This window comes from Mustela nigripes, chromosome 3 (assembly GCF_022355385.1).
Source record: "Mustela nigripes isolate SB6536 chromosome 3, MUSNIG.SB6536, whole genome shotgun sequence".
Taxonomy (NCBI): Eukaryota; Metazoa; Chordata; class Mammalia; order Carnivora; family Mustelidae; genus Mustela; species Mustela nigripes.
Window position 1 is genome coordinate 185090511 of NC_081559.1, and position 15896 is coordinate 185106406.

A 15896-nucleotide genomic window follows, 5' to 3' on the forward strand; every position below is an offset into this window, starting at 1 on the left:
ACCATTTATTTTTGGAGATGGTACAAGGAGCTATGAGCATAAATATGCCCACATCCTCATGTCACATGATTAGTCTGTTGCCTGCTCCTCTGATCAGCTTTGTAAGGTCTTGCAATGAACTGAGGGAAAAGAGCTCTGTCTTCCATATTTAGCGTTACTACGAACCAGCCTTACGACCTTGTGAAAGTCATATTCCCCCCTTCACTTTCAAGGTATATAAAATACATGCATTGAGTTCAATCATAGATTGCCAAATTGCCAAATTTCAGCTATTTTTACCTCATTTTGGTCCCCTTTTGCACATTACATGTACTTTTTTTAAATTTGATTGTAGCTGACACATGATGTTCTGTTCAGGCGCGCAGCATGGTGATTCAAGAGCTCAACCCCATGTTGTGCTCACCACAAGTGTAGCTGCCACCTGTTCCCCTGCAACACTACTACAATATCATTGACTATAGTCCCTGTGTGGTACCTTTTATTCCCGTGACTTATTCATGTACCATTAACTTTTGTAAAAATTTTGCCTATGCACAACGCAGAATCACTATGATCACGGAGTTCCGCAAACAGCATGCAAGTGGGTATGGAGAGGTAAATAGTCTTCTCCAGTTTTGAGGATTTCGGTTATAGATAGAGACAGAAAACATGAATGTCTCTCTTTTGGTTAAACACTGATAAGTGTTTTCTCTGGGTTTTCAAAACTCTGTTCTAGCTCATTGTCACTGTTGTGAGATGTGATGCCATGCCCCCACAGACACAGCTGGTGCCAAGAAATCGCCTCTGACACCTTCCCATCCTTGTGTCCACCTCCACACCCCTCTGTACTTTAGAGGCCCTTGGGGTGACCCCAACAACACTATGAATGAACCCCAATCTCTTTTATCTTTTACAGCAAACTCTGAGAATTTTGGCATTATTGGGATTCAAACGTCATACTTTCTGCAATGAGTTTGGAAGCAAAGTGGTCCTGTGTATCTGTCCTTCACGCAGTTCTGAGTGTTGCCCTGTCCCCTTAGTCTTCGATTTGTCTTTTCTGGTAGTACTGGCAAAATTCTAGAAGTCTAAAGTTAAGCAGATAATACATTAGAGAATGAAAACCTCCTCTTGAGAGCCCCACCCCCAATCCCGTATAAAACGATTTTGAAGTTTTCCTTCCTTGGCTTTGATGACCGGTGGCCTCACTTCACTCTCCTGTCATACAATTTCCAAAGACAACCCCTTCTGAGACCAGTCTCTCCACGTATGACAACACAAGGGTAGGAGGGAGGGGTGGGCACTGTTGTTGGAGGGGCCTGTTCTCTAAACTTCTAGTTGTGCCTGAAATTTTGAGAATGTGGCCCAACCTTCTGTGGTTATCTTAATGAGAAGTGTCTAGCTTTTTTGGTCTTGGTTTAAGTAGTTGCTAACTTAGCACAGCACTTAAAGTCAACTAGAAATCAGGTCATGTCACTTCTCTGCTTGAAACTCTTCAAATTGCCTGCCCCTTGGAGAAAAAGCTAAAATTCTTAAACTGATCATCCAAGCCATTCGTATGTGCTCCCTATCATGTCCCTGCATGTCTACCCCCTCACCTCTTTCTTCCTGCGTGCTTCTCATTCTGGACTAAAAGCCAAGACATTTCTGCCACAGGGCATTTTCTGCTTCCCATTCCTTCTTCCTGGGATATTTGAATGTCTCCCTCCCTCACTTCCTCCAGGTCCCGGCTCAAGGCTCAAATGTCACCTTATGTGTGAGTCTCTTCCTGACTAATGTATCCAGGGTAGCAACGCTTCTTTCTCCAGGCATGTTTTGCTTCCCTTACTGTGTTTTATTTTTCTCCACGTGTTACCTTTTGAGAAACAATATATTTTTCTTTGCCTATGGTCCATTTCCCCTCTTTACAATCACCGTCCGGAAGGGCAGCTATTCCTGTTTCTGTCTGCTTTTTCTTCTTGTGGCCTCCTCGGTACCGAGAACAGTGCCTGACTTATATCGGCATTCGGTAAGTATTTGCTGAGTACATCCGCATACGTAAATGGTGGGATCAAGTCTGCTACTTTTCTTTCCTTCCCATCGTGCTTCTGTCTTATTCCTTTTTTTCTGCTTTAAAGAAATGCACATGTAATAATTCGTGTTATCCAAAATTTTAAACATACATATAAAAATGCTATATGATGCATTTCCTGTTAAACCTGATGACTTACCAAATTTTCTTTATGCATATATAAGCATTATATCTATAGACTCTCCTTTGTCTACTTTACTGCTGTGGATTTTTCTAATCCTTTTCATTTTTTCCTTCTTTTCCTCCCTCCTTTCTTCCCTCCAATCCACTCCCCTCTTCGCGGATCCCTTCCCTTCACTTCTTTAGGTTTTCCTCATTTTTCTCCTTTCGGATTCTCATTATATCTTCTCTCCCCTTGGTTTTCCCTCCTATTCTCTCTCTGTGGATGTAGGACATTTTTGCTGATTTATTCAGCAGCCTGCCTCACCTATGTCATCTGAAAAGTCTTCCTGTGGTCTTGCTCTACCTTTCCGAGCCACTCCATTTCAGCCTGTGGGCTTCTTTAATAATAGTAATTGCTTTCTTAATATGTTTTGATTCAGGACACGCTTGTTTACAATGTTCTTCTGATGAGAAAGCTTCATCTCATGCTGAATGTTGCTTCTCTTTTCCAGACTTTTCAACACTATGTTGGAAATGGCTTTCTTGTTCCTGTGAAATTATTCATCTTTTAATGAAATGGGTATTTTGAGAGCCATTATTTTCAGCAGATTCCAAAGGGTGAAAGAATAGCTTCGAAGGTTTCACACCTGGAGGCTCCCTGTTGGTCCGTTGTTAGCATGATCCCTGGAAATACTGCTGACCTATGTTATTCTTGCCTGTGGATCCTTCTCTTCCTCTCTGCCAAAACTGCCCCCTCGGCTCCCTCACCTGTTTCAGAGAAGGGTGATAGCTTTTGTGTGTTATGTCGCGAACCTCACTTCTAAGAAGTGTATCTCTGCAGATGCTTCTGAGTTCGGGACCCTCTTGTCACTCATTTAGCTTTTTAACTCTTCCTCCCTTTTACCTTCTACTGCTCCCAGTTTGGGGCAGCCCTCTATGTGCATTTTAGATTTTATGGATCCTGTGTGGCATCATATCATATCCACATTTTATCAGAAATGCAGACTACAGGGTTTAAAACATTGAAAACACTCCTTTTAGTGTTTTTAAAACACAATTTCTTGGAAGAGAAGCATAGAGCACTGGGTGTGGTGAAAAAATAATGAATACTGTTTTTCTGAAAATAAATTAATTAATTAAAAAAAATCCCACTACAAAAAAAAAAAAAAAGAAGAAGAAGATGCTAGATGCTGACTATCTCACTATCTCATTATGTTCACATGGGAAATTCTTGCTCCTTGTTTCTGACTATTTTGATTCTCATTGAATTCTCTAGGGAGCAGATCGGGTAAATTCCCTGATTTTTTACACTCTGAGCTTTCTGAAGTAAGGTATTTGGGGGCTTTCACTGCAGGATTGGGATGGATGTTGGCCCCGTCAATCATCTTCCCTCACGCAGTCTCCTATGAAAGACTTGCCTGGGGATAGAAGTGTGAAGACTATGAAAATAAAATTTACATCCAAAAGAAATTAATTTCGCTATCAGGAGAAGTACTGGATTTTCCTAATCCTCTTGCTTTATAGAAGGTAATGTTATTTATGGTCACATAACATTACATCAGAGCTGGAAAGCCCCACAGATGCATTTTGCCTAAAACACACTTGAAAGACGAAAAAACTGAGTTCAGAGTCTGGCATTAGCTCATTCCGTGGCTTCAAAGCCAGAGTGTTGACGCAGAAGATCATATGTAACCGTAAGTTGGAGAGCAGAGGGAGAACGAGATTCTGGGACACTACCCAGAGTATGCATTCCAGTGGGCAGGGTAACTATGCTGTAAGGATAACTAAGTAGCTGTGGTCCTCGGTCTCTGTCTTACATTTGTTCAAGCCTAAAGCAGTCATGTGAGTGGGATAATAATTCTACACAGGAGGAGATCCACATGATACTTTTTGTTCTTTTCAAATCCTTGCTAGGTCTTAATCTCTTAAGTCTCTTTCTACCTGGGGCCACCCAGGCAACCATTGATTTGTGTCTGAGCTTGAAGGTACGTAAAACCCTTTAGGCTTTTGTGTACTGGGTGTTCCAAGCCTCGTCTTCAGCCCAGGTTACCAAGAAATTTATCACGGAGTCTCAGGTGAAAGCCCACCTAATTATAATAAAGTGGTACTTGGTTTCTGATTTGTCCTTTTCTCTTGTGCATATATTTCCTCTAGGGGCTTCCTAAGAAGAAGAAGTGATGGAGGCTTGGCAGGGTGGAGGTATTTATGGGACCTGTAAGGATCATCTGTAGTATCCCCCAATTCACCACAATTCCAAACAGAAATTAGTACATCCCAGCTCTCCGTCCTGTCCTTCAGCTCACTTACTGGAGCTAATTGAGAAGGAGCTCCCTGACTGCCTTTGTGCACATAGAGAGATGAGCTAGGCACAGGGAGATGTGATCTTCAACAGTCACTGCAGCAGCGTAACTACTTAAGCAGAATCATATGTTTATCATTTCCCAATATTTTTGGAGAGTTGGTTCAATCTGTGCTGCAGATGCTTTTTAAGATGTACTGTGAGCTGGCCAGGCCAACCTGGGGAATACTTAGATTACAACCCCATTAGCAATGCGAGTAAACGGGCCACAGTGGGCATGTGTAAAGCAGCAGCACAGATGAGTTCATAATGATCCCCACCTTGGTGAGCAAATTGACACCTGTTCCTCTTTGAGCATCACTGGAGCAGATTCTTTTTTCCTTCCTCTGGGCATCACAAGACTGGGGTTTTTGCTTCAGAGGAAGAAAGATATATTTGGAGAATATCTGAGTGGCTCAGTTGGGTAAGCCAGTGACTTGATTTCAGCTCAGGTTATGATTTCAGGGTTGTGAGAGCAAGCTTCCTGTGGGGGCTCCATGCTGGGTCTGGAGCTTGCTTAAGATTCTTTCTCTCCCTGTCCCTCTGCCCATCCCCCACCCCAACACGCAAAGAAGTATTTTGATCTAACCTTTTGAGGATGAGAAGGAAAATAAAGTTCTAGGCAGGGGCGATGTCCAGAAAGAGAGTACAAATAAATGGAAGGAAGTTTTTAGAACTATCAGATGGTTCTGAAGTTTGCATGTTCAGAGCAGGGACAAGAAATAGGAGCATAGAAGGGAGGACAGGAGAAGATACTAGAGGTGGGAGGCAGCACTGGGGTTTGGAAGGTCCACCACTTTAGGGATCATGGACAGTATTCCATGAACAATGGAGAAACACTGAAAAAATGCATGGGAGCGATATGATCCAGTTTATATTTCAGAAAATTCACACTGACTGCCACTTTGAGGATGAATTTAAAGGAAGCCAGACTGGACATGGGGTTAATTTTGAAGCTGTGGAGGTAGATGAAGACCACAGTGATGATGGAGTGGTGTGGCAGACACGGGGCCAGGCACTGTCATACCTCCTGTGACTCTGTTCTCATGGCAGTTCCCAGTAGAGAATATAATTCCACTCGCCACATGGATGACAGAGAGGTCACACAGAGAGTAAGCGGCAGACTGGGATTCCATCAGGAGCTCTGGCTCTACAGATTGAATCTATTCTGGAGCAGAAAACATGGAGCTCCTGGTACCAGCCAGTTCTGTGGGTTATAGATCCTGAGGTCAGGAAAGGGCCTTCGCACTGGATCATCCCGTTTCATGTCTCAGTGCTTCCCAACTTTATTAGCTTGAGAATATATATATATATATATATATATATATATATATATATATATATATATTTGTCAATAACAAAATGGGCCATAGCACTTGATTTCAGCAAGGACCACCGTAACCTTTGAACGTGCATATATTGAAAGAAGGGGGAAATCTCTAGAGGACAGCCTAAAAACACTCAGAACACAATTTGAGAAAGTATTCGTTCATACTTTTCTAAAGCACATCTTCTTGCCATTGCTCAATTTTTTTTTTTTTTACAGAACCTTCAACTTTTACCCCTCCTACTCATAAAATATTGATTTTAAAGGACAATGAGAACTCAATGTGGCATCAGTTAAGAAGCACCCTCCTACACAGTGCTGAGAAGAAACAGCAAACTAGGCACCCATCAGATAGAGAAGGGGATGGATGAGGAATATTGTAGATAGATCAAGTCCCTGGCAACAGGAGAGAGTCATGCAGACATCCAGAGCAAGGGGATCCTTGGCAGAAAGAATAGTGTGTGGGAGGTACATGATGTAGGAGTTTTCACAGCTGGAACCTCACAATCGGAAGGCTGCTGTGAGGACAGCGTAGACAACATATGTGATAGTACCTACCAGTTCCAACCTTTGAACAAGTGTTCAAAGTGAACATCGTCAGTCAGGTGACTCTCCTCCACACAGTGATGTGAGCTTCGGAATCACTTAACAAATTCATGTTTAAAAAAACGAGAACTCCCTCCATTGCTAATTTTTGACAAAACACAGAAGGTCTCAGAATCTGATGGTGCCTCTCATCTGAGCTGATGTTGGCCATCCCTGTGTGCTTATTGTGAAAGGAAGTCTGATTGCAGCAATCTGTAGCTGATGCAGATTCTGAATAGAGCAAAATAATGCCATTTATAATAACCACAAGTTACCACGAGTTTCCTATGTTAGAGGAAACAACAGTAGCTGTGATAACAACCTCCTAAAATAACACAAAAGTTTTTTCACTCACAAGAAGTCAAAGTAAACGTCATCGGTCAGGTGAGTCTCCTCCACAAGGTGATCCAAGGCTCCAGAGTCCAGCTACTTTGGGGTTCTGCCATTTTTACTTTGCAGTCACTGTGGAGAGAATAGACATGAAGTGGGGCATGTGGGTTTCTGGGGATAGACACAGCACTTCTGTCTACCTTCCATTGGCTGGCAACAGAGTTGTCCTCGATACCCAGAAGAAAGTGACATATTTGGTGAACACACAGGCACACAGATTCTGTGCAGGGACTTTATGGTTGTTATCTCATTTATATCTACGAGGCAGGTGCTCTTATTCTCATTTTTTTCCCCAGCAAAGATCCTGCAAAAGCCACAGATGTGGCCAGCGCCATGCAGAGATTCCATCCCAGGTCTGTACGATGATAAGATGTCCCAAGTCATCACCTTGTAGCGCCTTCTTGAATAACTGACAAGGTCTGGTATCAGAAAGAGGCTGGGCAGAGTACCCTTTGGTTGGTTACCTGACATCTTTTTGGCTGCGTCCTTTAACAGCTTGGCCAATTTGAAAAGTCACTCCACAACTTTGTATGTCAACTTCCTCATGAGAAATGGGACTGTTTGATTATTCACTCTCCTTCTAGCACAGCAATTCATTTAATTGTATTGCCTTTACATTTTTATAAGCATGGTATTGGCGAACGACTTTCACGTCCCTTATAAGGGTCCTTAATAGGGGCTACAGCGTAGTTGGGGGAGGGGAAATGCTCTGCTGGAATCATATCCGTTTGGAATACTCAGCACCTTCTTAGCTCCTTCTGCCTCTGTTCCCCTTGAAGAATTTCCCATCTGTTAGCAGACCCCACTGTCAAAGAGCAGCTGATTCCTGTTGGTTTAGGAAAGCGTCCAGCATGGCTTGTATTCAACAGCCCGTGGTCTCCTTTCCGGAGCACCCTGGGAATGGAACCTGCCAAAACGCTTTCACCATCAACTCGGCATGAAATGCGCTTGTGCAGGACTTCAGAGCAGCTTAGCTAATAAAGCAGGAGATTGCTGAGGAAAAGTGGATACTTGTGCTGCTCAGGAACTCCCAGCGCCAGGAGCCTGCCCCTCCTGACTCCCCTGGGGATGCTGGGAGTTTACAGGTTTAAAGTCAAGACTACAAGTATGGCCCACAGCCAGCTTCCTGAGAAGGGGAAGAAAGTCCCCGTCGGAACTCCTGCCCCTCTCTTCGCCTTCTCTTTTCTGGTTAGAGCAGAACCTGCTTTCTTTTTCTTTTTTTTTCTGTCTTTTTTTCTTTTTTTTCGCCAGAAATTGGAGGCTGTTTTCTGTTCACAGGAATGAAGCACAGTGGCAAGAAATGATGTCAAACACGATAAAATGTTACCAGGACAAGAGGGTGATTTTTTTGCAAGCCTGTGACGTGGGAAATCTGGGCCTATTATGAATGAGGAATTTCCAGAATGTGCTTTTGAAAGTTTTTCAGAGTAACTCAAGTCCTGTGGGTGCTATGAGTGAGGGGGAGACGTAATCACAACCAGCTGGAAAGTGTTGGCCAGCCAGTTTTTCTGTAAGCCCCAGGGCGATTTAACCCATTCATTCATTCCTCGTTCATTCATTCGTTCATTCATCCTCTTGAGCTCCTCCATGGGGTCAGATGCTGTGGTTGGGGTTGGAACAATAGCTCCCTGCCGCCCTCCCAACTCCCACTCTTGTTCTTTCTAAGACCTTAATCTGTTTTCTTCCTCTAGAGAAGTCAGAATGGCGCTTCAAAGAAATAAATCAAATAATGTCCTTTTCCCACTAAACATCTTTTAATAGCTTCTGCTGCATTTAGAACAAGCAGCGCTCTGTACTGTGGCCTGCAAGGTGCAGCCTGACCTGGCCTAGCCTTGTGTGGACCCTGTCCTTGCCTGGTCTCCCTGGTGCTTACTATTTCCCACTGCATGGGGCCTCCTAGCTCCTCACACAGACCAAGCTCTCACCAGGAAAGGACTTTTGCATGTGCTGGGCTTCCTACAGAACCGTTCTTGGCCCAATTCATTAGAACCTGTATCTTTCTTTTCTATCTCCGCTTAAATTCTACCTTCTGTAGGAGCCCTTTCCTGACCACCCATTTGAAGGTAGTTGACATTCTTTATCCTGCACTGAAGTTATCCCGATCTGTAATATTTTCTTTGTTTATTTGTTTGCTTGCCTATTCATTCCCTACTAGAATGTAAACTATTTTCCTTTTCACCAGTAAGTAGGACAACAAAGAACATTTAGGTAAAGCCCTGTCTGTAAGACTGTCATTTAGTGAGAGAGAAAAATATTCTAAGACACGACCCAAATACAAGGTGATAATGGCTGTGTCAGAGGGAAGCAGGACACAATGGGAGAAGTCCTTGAGCCTCCCAGACTAGGTGGTCAGGGGAGGGCTTTATCAATAAGGTGAATTCTGAGCTGGACCTTGAGCTTGACCTTGATGTGGTTTGTGGATGGTGAATACCATACAGAGCTTTTCAACGTTTTTGAATAATGAAGAAATCTTTTTGTGTGGTTGAAGCACAGCGTGTATAAGATGAAGGAGGGGAACGTGACCTGCAGGCAGCTGTGGCCTGATCTGAGAGACTGTGGGATGACGGAAGGGAGAGAGAGGGTGAACCATCCCAAATACATTGAATCTAGTGAAAATGTTTATTCCTTGTGCTTCTGGTGCTCACTGAGAAAACAATGCTTCTGTGGAGAGCACCTCCTTGGGGTGCTTTTGAGTGGGGGAATATCTACTTAACCATAGTTAATTTCTTGCCCTCAATATTGTCCCCAGTTACATCCTCTATGTGACTTCAAGTCTATCTATGGCTAAGATATCCTTGAGCAACTCGGAAGAGAAGAGTGAGAAAAACATCGCATTATTCTATTCTTCTTCATGAATGTCATTCAAATAAAGTTGTTGAAGAAGAACCCAACTACCACTACTGTTTGATGAGGGCTGCTGAAAGTGACAGGATGGTGACAGCTGCCTTTGGGAAAGAAGGACCCTCTCGGTTGCCAGAGAGTTGGCTTGGCCGCACAGCATTATAGAGGCATGTGTGAACAGTAGTGTGTGAGGATCTGTGTGTGTGTGTGTGTGTGTGTGTGTGTGTGTGTTTCACTCGGGAGCACCAGACACACTGGAAGGTCAAAAGGGAGTTCACAGGATTTTATTTGAAATTGTTCCCTATTAGCATGCATGGGTGTCATTCTGCTTTCTATTAAAGCCATTTTGTCAAACTAGCTTGTTTTATTCAGTTGCAAGTAAAGAGGCTAGTTAGGGAGAGGAAGAGCGTAGCACCATGGTTTAAGGGTGAATTTGGGTCACACAGACCTGGGTTTGCTTCTTGGTTCTGTCCCACTTCCAAATTATATAATTTTGGTCATATTACATAACCTCTGTGAGCTCTGATCTCTCCTCTATAAAACTGAAGTAATAATTCCTATCCGCGAGGAATATTTAAAATGCTGAAAAGATGATGCATACAAGATGCTGACTATTGCATCTAGAACATAACACACATCAACATAGGCCAGGGGCATTATCTGATTATTATTATCTGTCACTCCTCCTATCGCTAGGGATTTCTGCGTACTTCCTGGACTCTAAACTGAGGCAGGCAGAATTCATGCCTAATTCCTTTTTATCTCCCACAGCAGCACAATACCTAGGCCATAAATAGCCCCTGATAAATATTTATGAAATTATTTTTAATTACTAATACATGATTTTGATGTATTCATAGTTCCTTAATAATTTTAATAATCATTAAATTTGTTCAGGAAGCATTTGACTAAATTCCTTTTTCCTCTTGTACTCTTTCTTCAATGGGTTTCAGCCAGCCCCTAGGGAAGAAGGAAGGGAGAGGAAAGCAGTATTTTGAGAGTGTTAAGAATCAGGGCTCTAGAACCAGACAGAGCCAGACCAGAGACTGTAACGAGGCTTCCTAAACTCAGGGTTTTTATCTATAGAATGAGGTGAATATTTACAGTGATAGTAACTATGAAAGTGCATATCTCACAGGTTTGCGGTTTCACTGGGCCTCACAAATATCTTGGGAGGGAAGTTAGAATTCTGAATTAAATAGGCTTCTATGGAGGTAATGGAGTCAGAACCAGAGGAGATGGGTGAAGAGCCTCGTTCATGGGAGAGGTCCAAGGACCTTGCTTCTTCTTTCTCACTTGGAACAAAGGTGGAGACAGGTTCTGGTCACCTGGTTGCTGGGGGCTGGAGGGAGGGGCAGGGCAGTGGGTTCGAAGTTCATACAGCTGGTTCTCAAGTCTAGATCCTTTCTGCTGGGCCCTGGAGCTTCCCTCAGGAGTGTGGGGAAGAGGCTCTGCATTTATGTGAACCCCACCCTCTCTCTCAGCTCAAAGCCATCTTCACCTAACTATCTCAGGGCCATGAAGAATGAGTCAGCTGGTCACTCAGCTCCCAGGGCCACCTTCCAGGTGACAGAGACATATATCACAGTCAAGCAGGACATAAAGACCTGTCCAGGACCAGCAGGACTTATGTTCATGCCCTGGGAAAACACTCTGCCGTGTGGCTCATTAAAAAGCCAGCATTGTCTGCCCAGCTGCTTCTTGCTGTGGAACCAGTCTGATGTCTCCTCAAAGCTGTCTTGTCTCTTTTTTAACAGCTGATGGTGGAGGATTGCTGAGGCCAGAGCTGAGTCACCTTCAACACAAGCTTTTTTTGTGTCGACTGCCAATTGCCAGAGAGGCCTTGTCTGCTTTTCTGATGCAAGGAGCGGCAAGCTCCCATCTCTGCTTCAATGTCACCCTGCTGGCTGGCTCTGTCCACAGAGCTCCACAAAACAATGTAGCCTGGAGAGGGAGAGAGAGAGAGGGAGGGAGGGAGACAAAAAAGGAAGCAAGGAGAAAGAGAGAGAGAGAGAGTTGGAGAAAAGACAGAGACAGAAATGGAGATGGAGAAGAAGAGAAAGAAAGAGACAGAGAAGGAGAGAGAGAGAGGGAGGGAGAGAATATAGAAAGCAGGGAGGGAGAAAGATGGAGAGAGACAGAGACAGAGACATAGAGGGAGAGAGAGAGATGGAGAGTTTGGTCTGGTCGTGGGGAGCAAGGGAGGGGCGGAAAGGCAAGCCCGCTGAATCAGGAGACCTCCAGGTCACACTCTGCTGGCAGGACCAAGCAGAAAGAATAAGTCTCATTTGGAATCCATCTCCCTGCCTCTCATGGTGCTGCTACTCCTGGCTTAAAAGCTGGCAACCTTGCCTCTAGGAACAGGTTGGACGCCCTATCCTAAGCCTTTGTTCCTGCATCTGGGGAATGATGGACTAACATCACCGAAGTCAGAGGGTTGATGGGGTACTGATTTATCTAATAACAAGAATAAATTGCCCCCACCCTTGACTGCTACCCTCAGACCGTGTGGGCGCTCCTGCTGGGCACTTTCCCAGGCCACTTGACTCCTCCTCTCTAGACGATCCTAACAATGTGCTGAGCTGTGCCTGCTGTTCAGTATCTGCCCTCCTAACTAGGACAAGAGAGTGGCACATGGCAGGATGATGGCACTCCATTTTGGCATCTAGCCGAGTGTCTGCAGCACAGAGAGTTCCTCTATCAATATTTGTTGAATGAGGACACTGTAAAATGTTGGAACAAACTCCTAATGGGATCCCCTCCCCACCCCCTGCTCTGTCCCTTGCATTTTGCTCTGCCCCTCTCCAAACCATATTGCCCAGAGGCAATGGAGTCATCTTTGTAAAGGACAAATCCAACGTTCACACCTTTCCTTAAAGTCCTACTCTTCCCTTTGCAGACAAGGAATATGCCAGCACCCCATCCGCAGTCCCTGGCCGTTCCAACTGATGATTCAGCCTCTCGCTCCCCCGTGTCTCAGGGCCGCTCCTGGACACTGTGCATTTAGAGCATCCTTGGCCTTCCCCGGAGATTCCCTCTGCCTGACATGTGTCTTCTGCCCCCAAAGATTCTCACTTGTTCTTCCTGGGGAACCTCTGCAGGCTTCCTCCTTTGTGAAGCCTTCCTTGACATAACCACCGACCCCCACTTCGTGTCCTCGCCTCTGTTCTACCCTCCACTTCCAGATTGCCAGTTGCATGTTTCTCTCCTCCAACAAAGGACAGCAAGTTCGGGAGCGGATGGGAGGGGGTGAGGGTGGGAGGTAGCGGGGGATGGGAGGGCGGGAGGCGGACGGGCCAAGGCACTGCTCTGAGTGAGAGGCTGGAGAAGAAGACGGCTGCAAGGACAAGCCCACACCAGGACACCTGTGGCAGCGGCCACTGAGGTTGTGTCCGGAAACAGACTGCACCCCAGGTGAGCACGTGTGCACCAGCCTCTCCGCACCGAGGCCTGGCACAGGGCCCGGAGTCAGGCGCCAATCCAAATTAGGCTCGAATTCCCTCTGTAAGCAAACAGCAGGACAGGGAACAGAGGCGCCTGCTAATTTTGAGTGGATCAACGCTTTCTCTGCTGGAGATGGCCTCAAGTGCGCAAGGATCAAGCCAGGCCCCCTCGCGGAATCAGCTGGGCGTCCATGATGCTGGAGGTACGTGACGGGGGTTTTGCCTCTGACTTTGAGAACTGGTGATTTTAGCCTGTGATACCTACCTGGATTCTGGATATTTTGAAATAGAAAACAGAAATTAAGGGCATGGTGGAAAGAATGTAGGCTATGCAGTCAGACCGGTCTGGGTTTTTCCCATGGAGTAACCATGGTATCACTCAACTCTCTGAGCCTCAGTTTACCTTTCTGTAAAATGGCAATGTTATAGTACCTGACTTGTGCCCTACCGAGGGATGTATGATACTCCACTCACTGTATCCTGGCGTCTAGTGCTTGCCACAGAGCAGTGGGTCTCCATTGGGGCACCTTCATCCTCCAAGGCATACGTGGCATTGTTTGGAGACATTTTTGATTGTCACAGCAGGGGAGTATTCAACTGGCATCTAGCAGGCCAGAGATGTTGTAAAATATTCTATAATGCACAGGACAATCTCCAAGCCCCCACCAAGGAGTTGTTCCGCCCAGAGTGTCAACAATGCTGAGATTGAGAAGTCTGTCTCACTAGAGTATGTTTGGACATCTGGAGCCAGTAACAATGTTCACTATTAACTATTAATATTATATTATATTATATTAAAATATAATTATTGGGGTGCCCCTGTGGCTCCGTTGGTTAAGCGGCTGACTCTTGATTTTGGCTCAGGTCATGATCTCGGAGTCCTGGGATTGAGCCCTGTGCTGGGTTCCATGCTCTGTGGGGAGTCTGCTTGAGAGTTCTCTCTCTCCCTCTGCCCCTCCCCCTGCTCTCCCTGTCTAAAATAAATAAATCTTAAAAAAAATTAAAATATGATTATTATCTCTTTCTACTTACATTTACTGAATATATATTCAGGGAATGTTGAAGAAGCTCCCCCCCCTTTAGGAAAGGCTCTAATTTCTTCCGAGTTCCTCCCTTTAAGAGGTGGAGTCTCTGTCACCTTTCCTTGAACCTTGGCAGGTTCTGAAAATATGGTGTAAGTGCTGGTATCCTGGTTTATGAAACTAGCAGTTCCGACTCCCTGCCTCTTGAACATCCTCTTTGGGAATCCTGAAACACCATGTGAGAAGTTTGGTTCCTCAAGATTCCCATGCTGGAGAGCTCAAGGCAGGCAACCTTGTGGAGGTTGCCCCAGTGAAGCCCAGGCTTCCAGCTTCCCTCAACAACTACCATTCATGTGCACAGATCCTCTTGGACTCTCCAGAAGAGCCCGTCCAGAAATAAATACTGCTCGCGAAGTGACAGTCAGCATCATGGAGGGGGCATTACCCAGTGGGGTCCTCTCTGAATTCCTGTTCCACAAATTGTGAGATATAATAAAAATGGTTATTGTTTTAAGCTATGATGTGTAATTGGGGTAATTGATTTTGTACCAGAAGATGGCCAAACAAAAGGATTAAAAGTCTTGTGTAATTTATAGTAGTTGATAAGAAAAGATGCCATAATCTTTTCTGAAAAAGAAAAAAAAATACAAAACTGAACATTAAGCTATGTTCATTAAATGGAAACCACTATAATGATTTGAAGATCCCTGGCTGTAAATCACAAAGATCAAAAGTCTTATTACCCTGAATAATGTTGGGCCAATTTTTTGACCTCTTGGAGCCTTAGGGTCTTTAACTGTGTAGTGGATAATAATGTCTATTGCACAGGGTTATTCTGAATATCCAACAGAGGACAATATCTATGAAATTGCCTAATGCAGTTATTGGCACAAAACAGGTACTTGTTAGTGTTTGCTGACTTTTAATACTTTTAGAGGTTAGGAGAGAAAGAATTAGTAAGAATTTGTGCTATGGGGAAATCATTCATGAGATTCACGAACCTTGAGGAAAAGCATAAATTATTATAATTTCAAACTGTTTCCCGAAATAAAATAGGCAGTGTTTTGATTTGACATTGTGTTAGGGTAGGGTAGGGATGAAAGTAGAGTTGTTCAGTGAGAGACCTCAGGGGAGCATTCTCAGAATCCATTTGAGCATGGTCTAGGAGCACTCTGAGAAGGAACTCCATTAATACACATATTGGACTTCAGTCACAGAGAGGATGGAAGAGGGTAAGTAGGAGAGGCAATGGAGCTAAATTTCAAAGATGAACTGCTAGTGTCGTGGGAGAAAGTCTCTTGTGCATAAGCAGCAAAGCCTAGTGAGATGAATTTAGCAACTGTGTAATTTATAGTAGTTGATAAGAAAAGATGCCATAATCTTTTATGGCATCAAGGGTTGGAGGGAAGCGGGTCTTGGCTTGAGTGCTGTGACCACAATGCACACACAACTTGGTGGGGCTGGGGTGACATTGCATCTGAGAAGAAAGTAGTTGCAGAGCACTCTCAGAGTCTGAGCAGGGCTGTTGTGGGATCCCTCTTTGAAAAGAGGAAACAGAATGGGAAACATTTCCTTGCCAAGAGAAGAAAAGTGAGCCAGTAGCCCAGAACAGGGGTGAGCAGCACTGTCTGACAAGGCAAGTTGGGGCGTGAGCCCCCGGGGGCAGGGTGCCTAATGGGAACACTGGGAATGGCCTCCCACAAATATTAGCAGGACCATGGCTGCATGAAGGTCCAACATCAGGACTCACAGGGAGACAGAAGGCTAAGGAGAGGCACCCTTGGAGGTAGCGAGAATATTG

At 44.7% G+C, this 15896-nt stretch overlaps 1 long non-coding RNA gene across 1 annotated transcript; it reads left to right on the plus strand.

Moving 5' to 3' along the window:
* The first annotated feature begins 13189 nt into the window (after positions 1–13189).
* LOC132013278 (uncharacterized) lies at positions 13190–14609 on the plus strand. The gene is made up of 2 exons (XR_009402957.1): positions 13190–13276; positions 14232–14609. It is a non-coding gene; the product is annotated as an uncharacterized LOC132013278 (long non-coding RNA).
* Positions 14610–15896: the final 1287 nt, after the last annotated feature.